General features: G+C 37.1%; 1 long non-coding RNA gene across 1 annotated transcript; it reads left to right on the top strand.

The window, feature by feature from the left end:
- Positions 1 to 9,977: 9,977 nt before the first annotated feature.
- On the top strand, positions 9,978 to 11,628 carry LOC118484020. The gene is made up of 2 exons (XR_004872556.1): positions 9,978 to 10,457; positions 11,549 to 11,628. It is a non-coding gene; the product is annotated as an uncharacterized LOC118484020 (long non-coding RNA).
- The last annotated feature ends 13,022 nt before the right edge of the window (positions 11,629 to 24,650 follow it).

Here is a 24,650-nt window from a genome sequence, read left to right as displayed (position 1 = left end):
TAACAATGTTAGGTCAAATACCACAATCACTGGTAGAAAATCAAGTACAACTTAATGTCCTTGATTAACCATAGTTACCATCCTGTAAATTTCTCAACAAATGATGCCGATACCTGCTTCACACTTACCAACGTGGAAGCTCCGGCAAGTCAGGTTTTTCTATTTGAATAGTTTCACCCAAGCCTGACGGTCCTTGGGTGATTTTGAATTCTTGTTCAACAATGGTGGAAAATTTGCATTATCCATTGTTAAACCTGAATTCTCAGATTTTTCCTCAACAAATGGCTCTTCTGGTTTTGACACACCAGAATCATTGCCTGAGTGTGGCTTGTCTGACTTTAGTGAGCCAGATTCATCGCCAACAACTTTCTTTTTCTTCTTTTTCTCTTCTGTCCTCAGATTTGCATCCGATGAATTCGTCTTGTTTGACTTTGCAATCGAGTGAGTTGGTTCATCAGAACTCTTATTCAACCTGTCCGGTGAACCCGAGGACAAAATCCTTTCCAGATACTCTCTGGCCTTCTTCCTCTTCTTTCGCAGTCTGTCTTTTTGCCCCTGAGAAAGATTCACTTTTGTTTCCTGAACTTTAGGTTCTTGAACCTTCTGTTCTTTGGGCTTGACGTTGACTGATTTCTTTGCCATTCTTTGAGATTCAACCCTCGATCTTCCCATCGATCTCCTTGGGCAATCTCTGGCAATGTGATCTCTAATTTGACAGTTAAAGCATCTTCTCGTCTCATAATTCCATCGTTGGCAGTTAACAGCAATGTGTCCTTGATAACCACAGTTGTAACACACCCTGTTATCATACCATGTACCACATTCACACCAAACGCTCATATCATAACATTGTCTGGCTTTGTGGTAATCATCACTCCTCCTCAATGCTGGATTTGGCTTTTGAGCACTGTGGTCAAACCTGCACCACTTATTACCAACATTTTGTGAGTTTTCATTTTTAAATTTTTGTGATTTTTTATAACGATTGGATGACTTATCTGATGAACTTTTATTTTCATTTTTAGAATTTTTCAAATTTTTCAAATTTTTATCTTTTTGTTTCTGTTTTGCATTCTTCTGAACAGGTTTTTGCTTTGAGCTTTCACCTATTTCAGTAGATTGCAAAAGAGTATTTTGAAATTTTTCATGTAAATCTAAAAATATTTTTCTTTTCTTTTCCTTTTCTTTTTCATCATCAGATATTTCATCACAATCTTCAATTTTGACTTTGTCAAAATTTGTGACATTGTCACTTATTGGAACAACGTTGATTGGTTTTGGACACACATATTGTGCAGAAGTCACAAAACTTTTCAACTTGTTTTCAAAATCAGCAATTTTAATTCTATAACATTCGGCTTCTTTTTCAAGTCGAATGATATTCTCAAGATGAGAATTTATTGAAGCTTGCTTTTCCAAATTATATTTTTCAAAAATTGATTTTTCATTTTCTAATATTTTTATCTGGTTTTTCAAATCATTTTCTGATTTTTTAGAATTTTTATTTTCTAATGACAAACTCTCAACATTCTTTAAAAGTTTATTATTTTCAGATCTCAATTTTTCACAGTTCAGGCGCAAACTCAAAATCTGTTCATCAGTAGCTTTCTTTTCAATCTTCAAAGTTTTGTTTTCCAATGTCAAACTCTCCACATCCTTCGAGAGTTTCACATTGTCTGCTTCTGATTTTTCGCATTTTGAGCACACTGGTTCAGAACTTGAAATTTCATTTGCTGATGTACTTTCTTCTACATTTGCTACCTTTTGATTCTTCTTATTCCTAGCAAGTTTATTCTGGAGCTTGTCAATTTGTTCTGAAAAAGATTCATTAACCATTTCAAACGAATATAACTGTTTATAAAACTCAAGTTTCTCAAGTTCTTTGCTATCATCATCACACTCTTCATCAGATGAGTATGAATGATCAAAAACAGGAACTCTTTCTGAAACATCTTCTGAAATTTCTTCATCTTTCTCAGAATTAACTTCCAAACTCTTTTCAGTTTTATCTGCTTCAGCTTTGACTTCTTCTAAAGCTTTCTTTTTCCAATCTTCAACCATCTTTTTCACATTTTCTTTTGTTCTCTTCCTCAATTCAACTACCTTTGGCAGACTTGCTATACAAACTTCTCTTATCTTTTTCTCCAAATCCGACAAATATGTTTTATCCGATAACCTTCGTGTGTTGAAAGTAGCTTGCCTTGGAAGCAAATTTATTACCGCTTCAAAATTCACCTTTGATGGATCAACAACTGGATTATCCCATGGATCCATGTAACATTCCAAAACATCATTCCATATTTCGGCTCTCTGAGCTTCTTTGAATGGTTCGTTTAATTTTCCAATTTCCCATCTTGCATAATCTGCTTTCCACCATCTATCAGGATCAACATTAGCCATGTCTTGAAATCCTTGAAATACCTGAGAACTCAAAATCAAACAAACTCAATCAGTTTAAACAATATCAAATATTCTGAAATAAACCGATACTCGATTGTCGTGAAATGATCTTGGTGCGAAAAAAAAATCACTTTCGAGCGAAATAGCACACAAAAGCGAAACCAAGTCATGTCCAAATGAGCGAAACTTCAAACAAAGTGCCACAAAAGCGAAACCTCCTAGTGTTCACATAAGCGGAACTACTCAATGTCCGAATAAGCTGAACTACTCAATGTCCGAATAAGCGGAACTACTCAATGTCCGAATAAGCGGAACTACACTGACACATGAGCGAAACCACGCATATTCATGTTCGTTGGAGCGAAACTATATGGTCAAATAAGCGAAATCACACTTTGTTCAAATAAGCGGAACCTATTCAAAGTCCAATTTTGGTCATTTTTAGTCCGAATTTTGTCCTGTAACTTTCAAGGCTTTGTTAATATCCACTAATACACATTCTGTGAAAAGTTTGTCCGATTTTAACCGTGGAAACTTGTTCAGATTGAAAAAGAAGGTGTAGAAGACAGAAATCAGTTCCAGTTGAGCTAAACTCTTCCTCCTGAGCTCTGATACCACTTGTAGGATCGTTGTTGAACCTAAATCAGTCAATCAGAAGAGTTTTTTATCCGATTCAAAGGCGGAATCAACGAAACGGACGCTCAGACTAATTATAATAGCTCTTGTATTGATATAACAGTGTTTACAACCTGAGAGCAATTCGGCAGAACTTCGTTACAAATTCTGGAACCGTTACCGAATGAGCTAAACATGCACCTATATATAGTGGAAGAGGTTCCGCTTATATAAACAAGTCCATATGAGCGAAACTACTCACTTATGATAAATCCATCAGAATCACCAGAATATCTGGTAAATTCATTAGAATTGAAAACTATTGTTTTTAGAACATCTAATGGGTTTATCAGAATCCATCAGAAAATCGGATAAATTCATTGGAATTTATCAGAAAATATGATGGTTTTATCAGAAAGTTATATTTTATTTTTATGAAGTAAACAAATAAACAAATGAGTATAATAATTAAATGAATGATCAGAAATTTAAACGGACAGAAATAAATAAATAAGTAAAATAACTGAACTTTAATAAATAAAATACTGAATTAGAAATACTGAACTGAAATAAATAAATGAATGAAGTACAGAAATGAAATTACTGAAATTTAAAATACTGAATTAAATACTTGCCAGTACACGGTTCGATTCCGAACACATAACTGAATTAAGTAAATAAATAAATAAAATTTTAGTTGAACAGTAAATAAAAAGTTAGTAAGTTAGTGAGTTAGTAAAGTTAGTTGGCTAGTGGTTAGTAAAACAGAAAAGAAAAGTTAGTCAAAAGTTAGTAAATTATAAGTTAGTAAATTAAGGAAAACAAAAGTTAGTTAAACAGTTAGGTAAAAGAAAATAAATAAATACAAAAATTTACAGATATTAACAGTTATTGACAGTTTGTACACCGGTAGAATAATGACTCGGATTGTTTCATTAATTGCGCCGTGTTCCCCGGCAACGGCGCCAAAAACTTGACGTGCGTTCGAACACACATATATTTATTTACAGTATGTTCACATGCGACGAAGTGCGTTTTATATTTATAAAGATGGTTTATACCTTAACACTAAAACACACACAACAAAGGACAAGTGTATCCCGTCATATATGCAGCAAAGTATTGGTAAGAGCCAGATATCGATCCATGGAACACGGGCGTTATAATGTACTAAATCTTTGTCATTAGATTACCAGATAAAAAGATAAGTGAATGGTTGTTTAACTAAATTATCTAAATTACAACTAAAACATAAATATACTATTATCTTGTTTCACAAACAACCTAAACATGTTATCTATTAGATATGTCACAAAAGCACTTAATCAATTTTCCAATTTCGAGACAGCTAGTTACCGGGTCTGGATTTCTAGCATTATGATTCTTCGGAAATTTAACGCGATGGTCACACGTTAACCACCTAAAATCATTCATTAGCGAGCTATTGATATTTATTCATGCGAACCTTTAAAGATAGGTTATTTACCGGGTCTGGATTCCTAACCTCACTTAGCAAAGAAAGCAATACCGATGGTCACAATACAGCCACGAGGAGAAGCAATTATGTAGATCATATAACAAACAATTTCACCTTTACACGTCTTAAACACAAATCTACCATGTCAGCAATTTCAGACCAAAACTACTAAACAAGGATCATAAACCGCATCTAAGAACATGCAATCAACACCATATCATTCGTTAGAACCCTTACGTGCAAGAAAGTATTCCTAATCAAAATAAGATATATCTTGTATAAAACCAATACCCTGGTCTGGTTTCATGGTGTAAACAAAGTCTACAAATAAGTGATTAATCAAGAAATAGTTACCATCCCACTAACCACAGATTCATTATCCAAGATAATCAAACATAATCAGGAACTCAACATCAATGAAACATTCATTATATAATCATGAAGATTCAACAAGAAAAAGTACTAAGTTTCATAAAAATAAGATTACAACATAAAGATTTATTCAAGAAACAAGTTTATAACTACTATTACATAAACTACATTAAACATAAACTAACATCAGCTCATAACTTGCAAAATGATCAGAATACATGTTCAAGAACAAGGAATCGAACCATAAACAAGCAAGGAATTGACGGGTTGGATCGGTTATGCTTCCACTCGGTCTTTAAGCTTCAAAGTGGTCTGATCAGGACTGCTTCGGAACCCAGAAATCGCCCAGAAACATGGAGAAAAACCCAACATTTGAACCAGTAGCGAATGCTGCTATATATAGATGATTTCCAGATTGGCACGGCCGTGCGGATTTGGCACGGCCGTGCGGTCAGATGTTGTCGGGTGACGTCAGTTTCAGCGATCCCGAGTCAGCCAAGTGGACTAGTGGACAAGTTGCCTGAGTCAGCCGATCGGCACGGTAGTGCCACTCCTCGGAGATGTTGGTCAGAAGGCTTGGTTTGGCAATGGCACGGTAGTGTCGCGAGTGGCACGGTAGTGCGTCCCGAGAAACAGTTGGCACTCCTGGTTGCACTAGCAGTGCTTCCGAGATCGTAGCAGTGGCACGGTCGTGCCACACCTGGCAGTCCATCAGATTTTTGCCATTTTCATCAGAAATGCATCAGATTTTGTCCGTTTTCACCAGATTTTTCCATTATACTCTGTTTAAGACCTGAAAGTATAAAAGTATCGATTTTGGTACCTAACCGTCGTGTTTTCGGTCAAAAATGCTTAAAACGGAAGTGTTTTGGGGTATAAAAATATGTATAATTTAACGTATATCACATGCACTAACAAGATCTGGTTCAGATTCATGTTCTGATGCCGGTAATGTTTGGTTCGAGTTGTTCTAAGCAAGGTTTGGTCTCGGCTCAGACTTGGCATGGCTCAACAGGCTCGGGTGTGTAACTTCAGGTGGTTCATTTTCGGGTTTTGATTCGAGTCAACTCGGTTAAACCGAGTTAACTCGGTTCGGGTCCGGGTCAATCAGTCAAAGATGGTCAACGACAGTTTCGGTCGGTCAACATAAACAAGCGGCAGTTCGCGGTTCATGGTTCGGGTGGACTCGGTTAACCGACTCAACTCATTCTACTCGGTCAAACCGAGTCCACTCGGTGAGTCGACTCGGTCAATCCTGGTCAACACACTGAGCTGACTCGGTCAACTCAACCGGTCAACTCAGTTGACTCGGTCAACTCAGCTTTTCAACACAAGATTTTTTTTGGTAAAGTTTTTGCGCGATAATTAATCATGTTATTTTTATAATTTAAATAATTACGTGAAAACGAGCTCGAACCGACATGATTATAGTTTACGTATTATGAGATATTTGACAAATCTGATATATTGTTTGAATCTTGATTGAATTTTGATAAAATACCGACAATTGTGTTGTCAGGGGCGTCCAAAAACAGAGGAAACTCTGCCCGTTTTTCTAGAAAACCCGAAAACAAAATGTGTTTTTATTGTAAAACAATAACTAACGATGTCAAACGACTTTTATGAAAACAAATGCAAGTACTTGCTATTTCAACGACGCTTTATAACATACGAAAACGTCAATAACGCGAAGCATTTTATAAAACGAATATTATAACTCTTATATTTATTTTCAAACACCTAATGAACAACGATTCGAAAACTATTTACAACAAATAAATATAGTATTTATGTTTACTTGAAACTTTGGAAATCCGATGAATTCTTTTATAAAGGTACATATAATTTGCTTCAAACATAAAACAGTTCGGATTCTTTTATAAAAATAAATATAATTCACATGTTTATTTCGAACATCAAACAATACGAATTCGTTTTATTAAAATAAATACAGTTTTATATTTATTTCGAATACAACGACACGACGACTCTTTTACTAGAATAAATATAGCTTATATATTTATTTTAAATATCGTACAACACGAATTCTTTTATAAAATAGATATAGTTTATCTATTTATTTCAAATTTCAAACAACTTGACGATCCTTTTATAAAATAAATATAATTTTAATATTTATTTCAAAACGCCTAAACGGAACACTATAAATCATATATATCGCGTACGAGTTTGTTACATGATATTTTCATACAAATATTTGTTACATGCACTACGACTTCTCGGAACGACTAACACTATTCTATTGAGATATTTATATTTTTGTATAAATATTTATATATTTGAAATTTCTCAAAAACCAAGTCTTTCATAGACTTATTAATTGTTAGTCCTTAACGATGTTAAACGAGCTAACAAGTACAACTTCTTCGTTTCATTTAAGTAAACAACCTACCGTTGAATCGTTCGGTTAACGATTCGGTAGAGCTCGATGACACGTAGTTTAGTTACCGCATTTGTTTAGAAACTTATAAGATATTCCGTGTTAGGAATATTGTAGAATGCACGCTAGCAAGTCACGTCTTGGAAACGACATCACGAAGTCGTAATAACTAGCTTTGCACAAGGCAATTCAGGTGACTTCATAACCCCACCTTTTTACGGTTTTACATTTTTTTATAAATGTTTTCGGAGTGGAAAAACATGCACGTTTTGTAGAAACATACAAAGTTTTCGATGAACAAAGATTGCATATTTTTAGACAAGCACGTTTTGCAAGAACATACGAGGTGTTTGAAGGAACAAAAACTATATATTTCTAAACCATGTTACAACATGTTTTAACTAACACAAATGATTTGTGATTTTCATTGAACTCAAATGGTTTACGAATGATTCATACTAAATATGCCGGTTTTACAAAACAAATGCGTATTATCGAAATGTGAATGATTTTCATGACTAGGGATGGGATCGTCCTGGTTATAATAATGGGACTGGGTTGATCTGCATACGTAAAACGAGACAACTCAGTGAGTTTCGTGTTCCCCGTTTTCTTTTAACTGTTTCCAGTTTTATATCTTCGGGGGTGAAGTACATGTTACAACTGTTTACAAACGTTATTATTTGGTATGGTTAACTAAGGAAGGGTACACCTAGATCATGTGAGTGGTGGGTATAACGCTTAAGGCCATCAATCCTCGTTGTAGGACCGAGGGACATGAGTGATAGATCTATTTGGGTGTAGCGAGCCCCGCCCATGTTGGACCAGGGTTTAGCCCATAGGTTGACTATGTCTTACAGCCGGAAGCCCGGTGCAAAGTCTGCTAGGTTTGAGCTTTCCTGCATCACGTCACACATATTAATGGCCTTGCAAACCGTTAATGGATCTGTTTTTCCTTGTTGCTTTCATACCGGGATTTATGTACATACATACATATAATGATTTCAAATGTTTACAAGTTTATTTGGAGCTCACAGTGCATATATATCAGGCCAAGAAAAATGATTTTTCTGTATTTACACGACAACTTTAAAACTGGTTATCAAAAAGATTTATTTTAAATCTTTTCAAAACAAACTATGAACTCGCTCAACTTTATGTTGACTTTTTCGCATGTTACTTTCTCAGGTTGCATTTTTCAAACTATGGAACGGTTGGTATAGGAGATCCATTGGAGAGTCGAGTACCTAGTGGGCGTTCATTTTCTAGAAGTCTTAGCTTATTTGCTTCCGCTGTGCAATGAAGATACTAGTCTAGTCACGGCAGCTCTGATATTTTCGGGGTGTGATAGATTGGTATCAGAGCCATAGGTTACAACGAATTATGTTTCTGTAGAGATACCTAGGCTCTAACCTCACATTTCTCTGGGACTTAGATCATTAAGACTTTGAATACATATAGAACGCCTAAGACTCGAGTATGGTCTCCAACCGTTGCCGAAAACAGTGAGTCAAAATTTTGTTTTTAAACATACAGTAAAGTTGTGTTTTATACACGGTATGCAAAACAATTACACAGAGAACACTAAACTTTGAGAGTTTAGGAAACATGCATTTAGGACCTTCGGAAAATTTATGTTGAAATTCATTCAAGGTCATCACGTAGGAACCGCGATTATTAACTCGGGCACACACTACTATCCATATTGTCTATGATATTTTAACTTCCAAAGCAGGCAGCCTACGCATAACGAAACGCCAGTGCACGAGAATACATGAAACTCAAATTTTACGTCAACGGATGTCGGAGTACATCACATTCTACGCGGAACGAAACGCTAGTGCACAGGTATACGTGAAACTTAAGCTATACATCAACGGAGGTTGAAGTACGACACATACGACTTTCAAGGTGAAGTCACCGAGAAGACACTATGGAGCATTTCAACGATGATGCTAATCCTGTCAGCACGAAAACTATCGATCAGGAAGCGGCGGTTTGGCACGCGATCCTGCAACGACACGAAACACTTCAGGGAGAAGACGCATGACTCCGTATTCCCCTTTTCTCATTAACGACGAATATGCTATATTCGACATTCCATGGTAATGTCACCTAACAACCGGTTATCACACGAAACCCCAGGTAAAGTCCTTAAATTTCTTTCATTGAAATTTCGACTTTTACATCTAGGGAGTAGATTTTCACATCTCTACTACTCTTAATGGTCATTGCATCACAATAAATTCTTTCATTACAGCGAATACTCATTTGCTTCATTTCTTGAAAATTTATATTGTAACGCCCAGCGTCCCTGAACTTTAGTCACTTGGCAAGAACAGTCCTTGAACTTCTAATAAGTTGTCAATTTTAGCCTCTGTGGTTTTAAGGAGTTGATTGTAACGCCTCGTATTTCCGTAATTTCATGCTTTTATAAAAGTCGTGTTCAGTTTCTATTTTTAGAACCATAGTCGAAACCGGAACGAAAAACGGATAAGAAAATGACAAGCGACGCGCTTTACGCGTTTTTAACGCAACCGACAAACGGACGCGACTAATATCAATTACCGGCACCATTTTATGTATTTTCAACTTTAAATTAAATATTACGACATTTTTACGACGTTCGGGTGCATTAACGGACTCTAGAGATGTAACGGGCCATTTGGGATTGGGCTTGTAGGATCTGGGCCCAAGCGCATCAAGTTAAAACCCTAGATATATATTACTACCATAACCTTATCCTTGGTTTTTTAAAAAACACATATGCAAAACACGCCCCCACCTCCGTCTCCTTCATCTTCAACCTAAAGAAAACTTCATCCTCTCAAATTCCCTCCTTCATTATAATTTTTAACACAGACAAACACACATCAACCAGGGATCATCTTCCATAACAGAACACACATACTCACTTGCAACCCACCCCCTGCTCTCCCGTGATGCTCTTGGCCGATGACGACCGGAGCGATTAACCGGCGGTGACTGGTGACTCTCCGCCGCCACCTCCTTCTCCGACCACGCACGACACACCCTCACAACCATTGGCATACCTCTCACCACCCTGTTTCGTAACCGCCGGAGTCGGAGAACTTCGCCGGAGAAACCAGAAGCACCGAAACCGCATGACCCGAAGTCGCCGGACATCGCGTTCCCTTCGTCGGAGATCGAAGTTACGTCCCACGTATTCCGGTATACATGCTTCCTTGTCTATTATTAATCTTCTCCTTTCTATTTTTTTTGTTTGTTTCAATATTAATACTAACTTGTCCTACTCTTTACTGTTATTATTAGTGTATATTTGTTTTCCCTTGATTTATTATATGTTCTTTTTACTACTATTAGTGTTGTAACTATTTGTTATTAGTTTTATCACTATTAGTATTTGCTATTGTGTCCGTAATTTAATACAATTTTATACACACTTTATTTAGTTTAATTTAACTTATATAAAAATATCCAGAAATGATAAAAATAAACATAAAACTATAATGCTTGGAAATCTTGTTTTGGGTTGGTCCATCTTGTTCGATGGGTTCTGCTAAGGAGTAAGAAGATATCAATTTTTTTTTACAAATATAAAAAAATGAATTAGAAACAGGAAGCTTTACAAAATAGCTGGTGTGGTGGAACGGGTGGACGTGTGTACGCGGGTTCGACCCAGCTTCATGGTTTCGGTTGCACTCTTTTCTTTTTTTAAGAACAAACCAGAATCAATTTAATTGGTTTAGTGTTTGTAGCCAGCCTGTATTCCACCCACTCCTGTTTATCCTTTCATTTTTTTTAACTTCTATTGTTACCTTATCTTTTTTTTTCCTTCTTTTGTTTTCAAAATCCATGAACACCAAAGAAATTATAATTTATTTCTTTTGTAAAGTTTTCTATTCATCAGTTATGTTATTTAGTTACTTTGTATATACTCGAAAATAGTTTTTAAAATCTTATTATTTCTAAAAATCAATTTACTATTAGACATAATGAAATTAAACTTCTTGAGTAAAACTAATTCAGCTAGTCGTTACTAAAGCTAATCATGGCCTCTTTTTAATCAGATCATTTACTTACTTTTGTTTAAAATACATGTTAAATATATTCTATAAAGCTTTGGACCTTGGTGGCTTAATAATATTATTCCAAAATAAATTATGTTAACCTAAAAATATTAAGTCTAATTTATAACTTTAAATAATTAACGATGTAGTTAATGCAAACGACAAAATTAGGAATTTTATTTTACATATGAATTATTAACTAGATCGTTATACGATATTCTTAACGTTTAGGGTAATCACTCTCGTGAGTTCGGTCTTCCCTATCTTTTCCTCGCGCGTTATTTCAAGGAATCTCCATACGTAAACACTGTGAGTATACTCGTATTTTTCCCCTTTTTACTTTTACCACTTTTGGGGTGCAACATGTTTACCTATTGAAACTTACACATGAACTTTTGTCTAAACACATGAACATTCCTATAACATGCTTGTATATGTGATGGCTTGATACTTTAAATTTGGGTGATTCTTATGTGTTGAACTTATCATTAACTTCGTACGAGCCAAACCGTGACATATGTAGCGCTATAGGATTAACGACCCGCCTCTACTGAAACTTTGGTTATGTCATGAGCAAGTTGCGTTTTCTTGGTTTGATATGTTAGACACATGCCATATTTAATGTTTATCTTGGAATCGCATGCTTGCTATGAGGGATTGTTCACACTTTTATCTTATGCTATGTATGTACCAAACTTGTATACTCGCCTTTGCTTTTGCATTGAAATGTATTTTAAACATGTTACATGTTGATGATGATGAAATGAAAGAGGTAGCACGATGCCTAGATACACACTTTAGACGTTAGGTTTAATATGTTGTATCAAATTTTGGTTATGTTGGTTTGTTATTTTGATTAAACTTGTTGTTATTTGGGAACTTGTATTGATGACTACTTGAAGTTTGGAAATGAAATTTGGATTATTAAATTATTGTCACAAATAGCGTTATGATGTTTCGAGCAATCTTCACACTTCGTCTCATCCCGATGTTTCCGCCATTGGTTGGGGTGTGACAGATTGGTATCAGAGCCATAACTATAGGGAATTAGGAAAAGTAGGAATGCTTTAACCTAGTCTATAGTTTTAGAGATTTATTCTTACGTCTTGCTTGAAACTACTTGCATGCTACTCTATTTGCTTTTATTTATTCGCTTTGACGTTTTAAACATATATGTCGCTTGTGTGTTAATACTTGACATGCTATTCTTATGTGACAATACTTGTCTTATTATTTGTCGATAGTTGATCTATTGACCTATTCTTTGTGTGTTATTCTCGACATGCCTTTTATGTGCTTATACTTGTTCGTTATTTCCTTTAACATACGCATTTTCCAAGGCATTTTACTCGATTTTGTTAAACACGAAAACACTCGTATTACACAAACGAGACGAGTTTACCAAAATAGGCGTGAAACCCACAATTTGGTAAACGACTCTCATCCCGCCTGATTCTATTTTTGCATGAAATTCACCATTAAGCTAGGAGTGAAATCCACATCTTAATGGAAATTTCAAATTTAAATTCTAGTGGACCCTCGTCAACGTCTCAAAATTTAATTTGACCCGACGAGTACCAACCACACTTAGGGCACGAAGTCGTCAAGTTAGGGGTGAAACCCGCACCTCGTCGACTAGTCCCACTCCTTGATTTTTATAAATCTCGCCAAGTCTCGAATTCTCGATTGAATTGGGGCATGTAGTAACCGGAAGGGTGAATACCGTTAACCGACTTCTCGGCGAGAGTATTTCACCTATTAGGCCAAAGCATGTTTTCAATTTCAAAGGACCTTTCGACCACTTTGGTTAGTCAACGTCCCATTTTGGAACCATCCAAGTTTCTTTTTATCAAACTTACGCTTTATTATTCTCGATCTTTTATGATGAAACTCTCTCTTGTCAGTTTTGAACCATTTTTGAGATTTCATTTTTGCGCACACATCATACTATTACTTTTCATACGATTATGCATTACTAGCATGCATAATTTCTCGTAATTTTATTTACATTTCTCTTTTTGTAACAACAAGTGGAGACATATCGTCGAGATATGAGTGATTTCCTTACCTTGACGATTAACTCCGCTTCTTTTTCTCATCTTACAACGACCTCACCAATGGGTTAGGGGTGATTCCCTTACCTAGGTGATCGTTACCGATACTTTCTTGTAATAGACTATGTTATGTAAACACGATCATTTATACATCTAAATCGTTTATCATTAGTCAAATCTCTAATTATTTCAAAATGCATTGTTTATATGAATGAATTTCTTATCCTACAATCTATATTTTCATATAGCTTACACACGTGAAATTTTTAACTTTTCCGTAGACACTTGTTTCTCAATATTCAAAATTTCACAATATACTACTCGTCAACTTAGTCGGTCTAACAAATCCATTGCCCACGAATTTTGTATTCAACATAACTAATAAAACAAGCTACATATCATTAAACTAGATATTTTCCATTTTTAATTGAGAATCAAATCAACTTTTTCTCACACACCTATAAAATATTACCAGTATTATTTGAGCATTTACTAAAACTCCTTTTCAAAACCAACAAAACATTTTTCAACAATCACTAAGCTCGTATACCAAACTCCTTTTTCTAAGGGTCAACTTTTCCTCAAGAATCTATAAACTTCAAAACTTTCTAATATAAAAGTTACTCAAAACGATGCAAGCTTGTTAACCCCAAGAACTTTTCAAAACCTCGCTCGATACGCCAATTAAATTCAAAACACGTGGGCAAGGAAACTTCATAAGAACCGACAAGTTCTCAACTATGTAAATTCTTTTAAAACCATAATAGCATTTCCATTCTTTTACAAAGTATCCGCTCGCATAATCAAAAGATGTTTTCTTTTATATTCTCCTTACATTCACAAACTAGATTTCACAATCCATGACAATTCAATCTATTTTAACTTCACGTTTTGCGCAAACAACTATATATGTATGTCATTTTACACGTTTTAATCAATATCTCACAACAATCTCACGCACGTCACTCGTTCTTTTTTTTCTTTCATACTCAGAACTTTTAAATCTTTTACCCGCATAAACTTGTGTATTTCGATTTATACTGTAAACAAAATCATTAATTCCTATATCCATATTTATACATTTTATGCCTTCACTCATGTTTGCACTTAAACATTTAAGTTATACTCGTGATTCAAAGTTCATACGTGTTACGTTTATACATACACTCGCAATTATACATTTATGTTGTATTCATGTTCATACTACATTCATATTCATACATTTTATGTTTTCATATACACTTATACAACTTTGTTTACACTTATATTCATGCACATGTATTTTGTTCATACTTAAACCTTCATGTTTTACATTTGAAACAACGTTCATATCGATGCTCATGCATCTTATGTTTATACTCATACTTATATATGTATTCATACTCACACAATTCATACTCACATCTATAAGATTTATGTTATACCCGTACTCACATATATACTCTAGTTTATACGATTTATGTTTATGCTCCCGTTTATTCGTTTAGGCTCAGAATTTGTACTCACATTTTACGTACACATTATGTTTATACTTGTAATCGTACTCGTATTCATACGTTTGTGTTATGCTCACATGCGTATCCATATTAAAGCTTATACTATGCCTATGTTTTTATTCATACTCAAAATTTATACGTTCGCACCTGTACGCGAGCGAAACCCGAGGGATTCGCTTGCGTTGGTCTTATACTATTTGGAACACAAATGTGCGTATATGCTACCTTTCTATACACTCGCAATCTTATTTTCAAAATTTATGCATACCATGATTCATACGCAACTAGTACAAGATATGCGGATCATGCGACGATTGTTATAATCGCGGGTGCACACGGGATTATAGTAATAGTCGCGTGAGAACCATAGAGTGTACTACTGTGTATTCTAGCACGGAACGTAACATGACACCGAGTCGCGAAACGGACTTAACATGATACGAACATGGTGGATACGCCGCTGGTACTTCCTATATATAAGTGTTCCTATCATATTACCAAACTTTCGTAAAAACGTGCGATGAGAAATTCGGTGTTTCCCCATATCTTATTGAATACAAACTTTGATCATTCACTACTTGTTCCTCATTTATACCTAAACACACTTCAAGAATGCAATCTTTCCCAAGGTCTCCATCTTGAATAAATTTCGGGACGAAATTTTCTAATGTAGGGGAGACTGTAACGCCTCGTATTTCCGTAATTTCATGCTTTTATAAAAGTCGTGTTCAGTTTCTATTTTTAGAACCATAGTCGAAACCGGAACGAAAAACGGATAAGAAAATGACAAGCGACGCGCTTTACGCGTTTTTAACGCAACCGACAAACGGACGCGACTAATATCAATTACCGGCACCATTTTATGTATTTTCAACTTTAAATTAAATATTACGACATTTTTACGACGTTCGGGTGCGTTAACGGACTCTAGAGATGTAACGGGCCATTTGGGATTGGGCTTGTAGGATCTGGGCCCAAGCGCATCAAGTTAAAACCCTAGATATATATTACTACCATAACCTTATCCTTGGTTTTTTAAAAAACACATATGCAAAACACGCCCCCACCTCCGTCTCCTTCATCTTCAACCTAAAGAAAACTTCATCCTCTCAAATTCCCTCCTTCATTATAATTTTTAACACAGACAAACACACATCAACCAGGGATCATCTTCCATAACAGAACACACATACTCACTTGCAACCCACCCCCTGCTCTCCCGTGATGCTCTTGGCCGATGACGACCGGAGCGATTAACCGGCGGTGACTGGTGACTCTCCGCCGCCACCTCCTTCTCCGACCACGCACGACACACCCTCACAACCATTGGCATACCTCTCACCACCCTGTTTCGTAACCGCCGGAGTCGGAGAACTTCGCCGGAGAAACCAGAAGCACCGAAACCGCATGACCCGAAGTCGCCGGACATCGCGTTCCCTTCGTCGGAGATCGAAGTTACGTCCCACGTATTCCGGTATACATGCTTCCTTGTCTATTATTAATCTTCTCCTTTCTATTTTTTTTGTTTGTTTCAATATTAATACTAACTTGTCCTACTCTTTACTGTTATTATTAGTGTATATTTGTTTTCCCTTGATTTATTATATGTTCTTTTTACTACTATTAGTGTTGTAACTATTTGTTATTAGTTTTATCACTATTAGTATTTGCTATTGTGTCCGTAATTTAATACAATTTTATACACACTTTATTTAGTTTAATTTAACTTATATAAAAATATCCAGAAATGATAAAAATAAACATAAAACTATAATGCTTGGAAATCTTGTTTTGGGTTGGTCCATCTTGTTCGATGGGTTCTGCTAAGGAGTAAGAAGATATCAATTTTTTTTTACAAATATAAAAAAATGAATTAGAAACAGGAAGCTTTACAAAATAGCTGGTGTGGTGGAACGGGTGGACGTGTGTACGCGGGTTCGACCCAGCTTCATGGTTTCGGTTGCACTCTTTTCTTTTTTTAAGAACAAACCAGAATCAATTTAATTGGTTTAGTGTTTGTAGCCAGCCTGTATTCCACCCACTCCTGTTTATCCTTTCATTTTTTTTAACTTCTATTGTTACCTTATCTTTTTTTTTCCTTCTTTTGTTTTCAAAATCCATGAACACCAAAGAAATTATAATTTATTTCTTTTGTAAAGTTTTCTATTCATCAGTTATGTTATTTAGTTACTTTGTATATACTCGAAAATAGTTTTTAAAATCTTATTATTTCTAAAAATCAATTTACTATTAGACATAATGAAATTAAACTTCTTGAGTAAAACTAATTCAGCTAGTCGTTACTAAAGCTAATCATGGCCTCTTTTTAATCAGATCATTTACTTACTTTTGTTTAAAATACATGTTAAATATATTCTATAAAGCTTTGGACCTTGGTGGCTTAATAATATTATTCCAAAATAAATTATGTTAACCTAAAAATATTAAGTCTAATTTATAACTTTAAATAATTAACGATGTAGTTAATGCAAACGACAAAATTAGGAATTTTATTTTACATATGAATTATTAACTAGATCGTTATACGATATTCTTAACGTTTAGGGTAATCACTCTCGTGAGTTCGGTCTTCCCGATCTTTTCCTCGCGCGTTATTTCAAGGAATCTCCATACGTAAACACTGTGAGTATACTCGTATTTTTCCCCTTTTTACTTTTACCACTTTTGGGGTGCAACATGTTTACCTATTGAAACTTACACATAAACTTTTGTCTAAACACATGAACATTCCTATAACATGCTTGTATATGTGATGGCTTGATACTTTAAATTTGGGTGATTCTTATGTGTTGAACTTATCATTAACTTCGTACGAGCCAAACCGTGACATATGTAGCGCTATAGGATTAACGACCCGCCTCTACTGAAACTTTGGTTATGTCATGAGCAAGTTGCGTTTTCTTGGTTTGATATGTTAGACACATGCCATATTTAATGTTTATCTTGGAATCGCATGCTTGCTATGAGGGATTGTTCACACTTTTATCTTATGCTATGTATGTACCAAACTTGTATACTCGCCTTTGCTTTTGCATTGAAATGTATTTTAAACATGTTACATGTTGATGATGATGAAATGAAAGAGTAGCACGATGCCTAGATACACACTTTAGACGTTAGGTTTAATATGTTGTATCAAATTTTGGTTATGTTGGTTTGTTATTTTGATTAAACTTGTTGTTATTTGGGAACTTGTATTGATGACTACTTGAAGTTTGGAAATGAAATTTGGATTATTAAATTATTGTCACAAATAGCGTTATGATGTTTCGAGCAATCTTCACACTTCGTCTCATCCCGATGTTTCCGCCATTGGTTGGGGTGTGACATTGATGTTTTGATACTTTTGGTGTGAATGTTGTTAATACTATGATGTTTGACTCTTTATTCTAGATGCTTGATTCTTGACACTTAAACTATGAGACTTGATACCTAATCTAGACACTTGATTCCTGATACTATGGAAACTAGATTCTTATTGTTGATTCTTGATGCTTAAGAAACTATGACTCTTGACCTTTAAAACTTAATTTGGTGCTTGACTCCTTAGACTCGTGAAATTTGATTGAACGAGAGACTGGAGCCTTGTCACTGGTGGAATCTATGAAACTTGGAAACTTTTGGTTGGTAATGTAATATAGATACCGTATATAAACTATACGCAACGCAACGCAACGCAACGCCTAATCTAACTCACAAAACAATCAACAACTGGAATACGGAAAAGTTGGGTTGGCCAGGATGACCATCCGGTCGGACTGCCAGCCGATAGGATTGTCACCCTATCGGATGACCAGCCGATCGGACAGCCATCCGATCGGACAGCCATCCGAACCAAACCACACTTTCCCTCCTCTTCTCCTTCACCTATAAATAGGCCTGTCACATCACCTTTCAGTGATGTGACAGCTCTGCTCGACCAAGAACACGCGCACACGCTATTCCTTCATTTTCTCATCAAATTCGGTACGTCTCAAGCTAAATCTTTGTACTTCCATGATCTACACATCATTCTCTACGTGATTCTCACTTGAAATCACACTTTTCACCGTGAAATCTCTCATATCTGAGTTCTTGAGGGTGATGTCATCATGGCGGTTGTATAAACTACCATGTAATGTCATTCTAAGCAAGATCTAGCTCAGATCTAAGGTATTTCATACGTTCTTACACTAAAATCTAAGCTAAAACCTATACTTTTCATATAAAACTTAAGTTTCCTCATTTCTTTCCTCAATTTCTGATTTACTTCGGTGATATACGTGCCAGAACGGACTGTAGACTCGATTGGTGGTCTAGAATTGGTTTAGGAATGGATTGTTCACTGATTAAGAAGATCACGAGATGGATTCCGGCATAAACCCGTCACCAACGGACAAACGGGTCGGACTGGGGTGATTCCCAACCGATCAGAATGTCTATAAAATGATGAGTAACTGATTGCCTCAGTCTGGACCGAGACGTCACCATAAATTTTCAAACTTAGAAACTTTTTGACAAACAAGAACAAGGGTCACCCAACCGAACAGCAACCCATTCGGACAACAATCCGATCGGATAGCCACCCTATCAGGAGACACTTGTCTTGAAGCTCTCAAAACCCTTGGTAACCAAACAAAAACTTGGAAGTTTGATCGAATGGTCACCCGATCGGACATCCATCCAATCGGAAAGCCATCCGATTTGAAATGACCAGTTCAACAGTACTCGGTTCGAGTGGTAATCCGATCGGATTACCATCCAACCGGACAAGCCATCCTGGTCCCTTTCATGCAAATCACAACCGCACGGGTGGCAACCCGATCGGATAGCCATCCGATCAGGCAGCCATTGTCACTTTACATCACACGTGTCATGTCATCCGATCGACCGGCCATCCGATCGGACAGCCCTTCGACCCGATGACTGTTTTTAACACTATATTCAATCTCGATACTCTGCCCGACTCTTACCCTATCGTAATCTAATCAGGCTAATCCTAAAAGAGCTCCCTTTGATCCAATAGCAGTTGTACTGTTAAGCAATCCCTGTGAGTATACTTGATCCCCTTTTTACTTTAAACTTTTGGGGGTAACACGTATTCTATGAAACTCAAACTTGATTCTTTGGAAACTTATACTCTATCCTATGTGAAACTTGTGATTCTTGATTCTTGATTCTTTGTGCTATGTGACGTTTAATCCGGAGTGTGTAGTTCCGCTTTAATAATAGTAGCGCTATAGGAGATGCACCTCTCCCATTACTCTCAGGGGGTATTGTTAGGAGGATTCTAGTTTGCCTTGAGTCTTGGGTAAACACTAAAGCATCGGGATACTTGGGCTATCACTGCGTGGACTGTGACACTAGCACGGCTGAAACTATTTTGTTGCATTTACTATGGATATGAGTTGTTTTAATTTATTATTCTAATATCAAACTTGTATACTCGCCAATACTTTTGTATTGATATTTTAATACATGTTGCAGGCTGATAAGATGCTGGGAAGTGCATGGAATTCAGCTAGGAGATGCTTAGAAATGTCACCTAGTTAACTGAGAACCTGTTGAACAATGTGAACAATATCTGTTTTGGTCTGTATTCGATACTCGTGTTGGTCATGTTTGCTTTTAGACTATGCCATGATGAATTTGATCTAATTTCTATTGAAATAAATAGTGTTATGGAATCTCATGAGCAATATGAACGCTTAGTGCTCGCACCTCGATGTTTCCGCCATCGGTTGGGGTGTGACAGATTTGTATCAGAGCCATAACTATAGGGAATTAGGATAAGTAGGAATACTTGCCCTAGTCTATAGTTTTCAGAACTTGATTTTACTTTTTGTTTAAGACTTATGCAATCTACCGTACCAGCTTCCTAGCAGCACAAGTTCCTATTTAACTTACATGCCTTCCTAAGGCTGCTATAATGAACACTTTATACTATGAAGACAATGTTACACAGTGTTTATATTTAGCACGAGATTTGCCCATGGGATAGGAGTGACATCCAAACCTTGATGGGAAATGTCCACACTATTCCAGCAGGCCTTATCTGCGGATAAGTGTCCACACCATTCAGGGCACGATGTTGTCAAGTTAGAGGTGAAACTTAGACCTTGATAACTAGTCCCACTCCTTGATGATTTTTATGTCTCATCAAAGTCTCGTGACTTCCGATCAATTGAGTACGCGAAATGACCAAAAAGGACAAGTATCGTAGGCCTAACATCGATGACGTATTTGTCTAAGTAAGTCAAGACGCGTTACCTCAATTCGAAAGGGGTTCGAATCACTTTGGCTAGTCGCCGTTCCTATACCTGGAACAATCCTATGTTTTAGAAGCCTACCTTGTTTTTATGATTATCTCAAATTCTTGAAAGTGGTTGTATCTATGTGGTTTTAAACTTGAGTCTTCGTTTGTTTTGAAATACTTTTACACAAATTTGCACGTCGTCCGCAACCCAAAACGTTAATTTTAATCTCAAGATCGAACTAAATTTATGAAGTCTTATTCTATGTGTAATCTATGAGGTAATCTTGATTGAGTATTGTGGTATGATGTGTTGCTATGGGGATGAAACACTAAGATGACATGGAAGTACGAGACATAAGTGGCATGTCCGAAGCATGGTGGATACGCCACTGGTACTTCCTATATATAAGTGCTTCCGGCATGTTACCAACTTTCGTACCAAGTGCCATACGAGATTAGTGTTTGCAGACCAACGAGGAAAGTCTATGTGATCTATGGAAACTTTGCTCGTGGAATCTATGGAGAATCTATGCAAACTATGTTGACTCTAAAGCTATGTATGTGAACCTGTGAGGAACCTACGTGTACTCTAGCATGATCGGTGATACTCTACGGTGTTAATCTACTGAGTAAATCTATGTTAATCTAATGAGTAATCTATGCTAATCTATGGGATTATTCTATGAGTTAATCAAGTAAACCGTGAATGAACTATGTGGATCTATTTGAGTAGTCTATGTGAAACTATTTGAGCAATATGTGATAATGATGATGATGAGTAAGTTGTTACGTGTGACAATTATGACACATAGCATGACACCGAGTACAAGGCAAGGCGATGTGTCCGAAGCGTGGTGGATACGCCGCTGGTACTTCCTATATATAAGCGTTTTTGGCATTATTGACCAAACTTCGTACAACGTGCCACGTGAAGGTCGTGAGTTTTGTGTGGAAATTCAATCTAGATTCTTTAATCTATCGTGTGTGTAATCTATATTGTGAGATCTCGTGAATCTAGACTCATACGATCCTCTTATTGGATCTTTAGGATGTCTTCTCGAAAGCTATCTGGCTCTCTCAGGAAATCTAGGGAGAAGTCTCAGAAAAAGATGATGTCGTTTATGGCTGACCAGATTGCTCGAGTCATGCCAAAGATCGTCTCTAAGCTCCAAGGATCAAACACCCCTCCATCCTCTATGGACTCCAAGGCTGAAAAGCAGAAACCTGTAAGGTTCAACTGCAAACATTTCATCTCTTGCAACCCCAAGTCTTTCATGGGCAGTGATGGGGTGACTGCTATGCTCGAGTGGTTCGACAGCATCGAGGTTACCTTCATTAACAGCGAGTGCCCAGATCACTTAAAGACTAGGAGTGCAACTAGGATGTTCCAAGGCAGAGCATTGGAATGGTGGTCAACATCCGTTCAAATGAAGAAGCCTATGCTCTTCCATGGGCCGAGGTGCGAGAACTCATGATGCTCGAGTTCTACCCTCCTCATGAACAACTGAAGCTTGAAGAAGAGTTTTGGCACCTGAAGCAGGTTGGTGATGATAACCTGGCATATACTACCCGTTTTAAGCAGCTGAGTCTTATCGTTCCTCACTTGTTTTCGACTCCTAAGCGAATGATAACCAAGTACATCAATGGTCTACCTCTTGCTATACGTGATTCCATCGAAGCAGCTCAACTGGAAACTATTGAAGAAGTCTATCGTTTGGCAGCAAGTTTGAACAACAACCGTGTGCGTGATAAACAGTTCGCTACTCCAGCTCCCTCCAAGTCTGCGAATCAAGTTACTCAGCAGCCAGGCAGCAGCAAGAATAAGAAAAGGAAATCCTAGGGTTCTGGATGTAATGCTATTACTCCTTCTGCAAACCCTGCTTCTAAACCTGCTCCAGCTGCTCCTGAAGCTAAGAAGCAATACACTGGGCCTCATCCCAAGTATGCAACTTGCAGCTACCATCATCCTGCTACTTCTGCATGTCGTCTGTGCACCAAATGTAATCGCTATGGCCACTCGACTCCCTACTGTCGTCAAGCTAACGCAGCCCAGCCAGCTCAGCAAGCCCCAGCTCAGGCAGCTCTACCTGCACCTCCAGCTCCTTTGCAGAACCTAAGGCCAGTCAATGCTGTTCGTGCATGCTACAAGTGTGGAGATACTACACACCTCCGTAACCAGTGTTCTCAGTTGAACCAGGGCCAGCAGCCAGCCGCTCGTGGACAAGCATTCAACCTTAACGCGAATCAGGCTCGTAATGACAATGATGTTGTCAATGGTATGTTCCTTGTTAATAACCTTTATGCTTCGATTCTATTTGATACTGGTGCTGATAAGAGCTTTGTGTCCGTGGAATTTGAATCTTTGATAAACTATACACGTTCCAAGTTACCCGGGTGATTCTCTGTTGAGGTCGCAAATGTTTTCTATTGATCTTATACCCATGCGTTTGGATAGCTTTGACGTTATTATCGGTATGGATTGGTTGCGTAAGAATCATGCCGAGATTCTTTGTCACGAGAAACTTGTTCGTCTCCCTCTCCCGTCTGGTGATCTTTTACATGTCTATAGAGACCGACCTTCGAAGGGACTAAAGTTGATGTCGTGCACACAAGCGAGCAGAAGTTTACATAAACAGAACCCTGCCTTCTTGGCCCACGTGATGGAACAAAAGGGCCAGGGGAAAAACATAAACGATGTTCCAGTTGTGTGTGATTTCCCTGACGTCTTTCCTAAGGATCTACCCGGTCTTCCTCCTCCCAGAGCCGTTGATTTTCGTATTGATCTCGTACCTGGTGCGACTCCTGTCGCCAGGGCTCCCTACCGTCTTGCACCTTCTGAGATGCAAAAATTATCTAGCCAACTACAAGAACTACTCGATAAAGGTTTCATTCGTCCAAGTACCTCTCCGTGGGGTGCTCCTGTTTTATTTGTCAAGAAGAAGGATGGCTCGTTTCGTATGTGTATCGACTATCGTGTGCTTAATAAGTTGACTATTAAGAACCGTTATCCGTTACCCCGTATTGATGACCTATTTGATCAACTACAAGGCGCATCGTGTTTCTCAAAGATTGACCTACGTTCTGGATATCGTCAACTACGCGTCCTCGAAGATGATATTCCTAAGACTGCGTTTCATACTCGATATGGGCACTATGAGTTCGTGGTTATGCCTTTTGGCCTGACTAACGCACCTGCAGTGTTTATGGACCTTATGAACCGTGTTTGCAAACCCTATTTGGATCGTTTTGTGATAGTCTTTATTGATGACATTCTTATTTATTCTAAGTCTAAAACTGATCATGCTCGCCATCTACGTCTTATGCTTGAGCTTTTACGTGGTGACCGTTTGTATGCTAAGTTTTCTAAGTGTGAGTTTTGGATTGATGAAGTGCAATTTCTTGGTCATATTGTTAGTAGACAGGGTATTTATGTTGATCCTTCGAAAATCGAGGCAGTGAAGAATTGGTGTATGCCTAAACCCGTGTCTGTGATTCGTTCTTTCCTAGGATTGGCAGGCTATTACCGC

This window comes from Helianthus annuus, chromosome 2 (genome assembly GCF_002127325.2).
Source record: "Helianthus annuus cultivar XRQ/B chromosome 2, HanXRQr2.0-SUNRISE, whole genome shotgun sequence".
NCBI classification, from domain to species: domain Eukaryota; kingdom Viridiplantae; phylum Streptophyta; class Magnoliopsida; order Asterales; family Asteraceae; genus Helianthus; species Helianthus annuus.
This window is presented reverse-complemented; position numbering and strand designations above follow the sequence as displayed.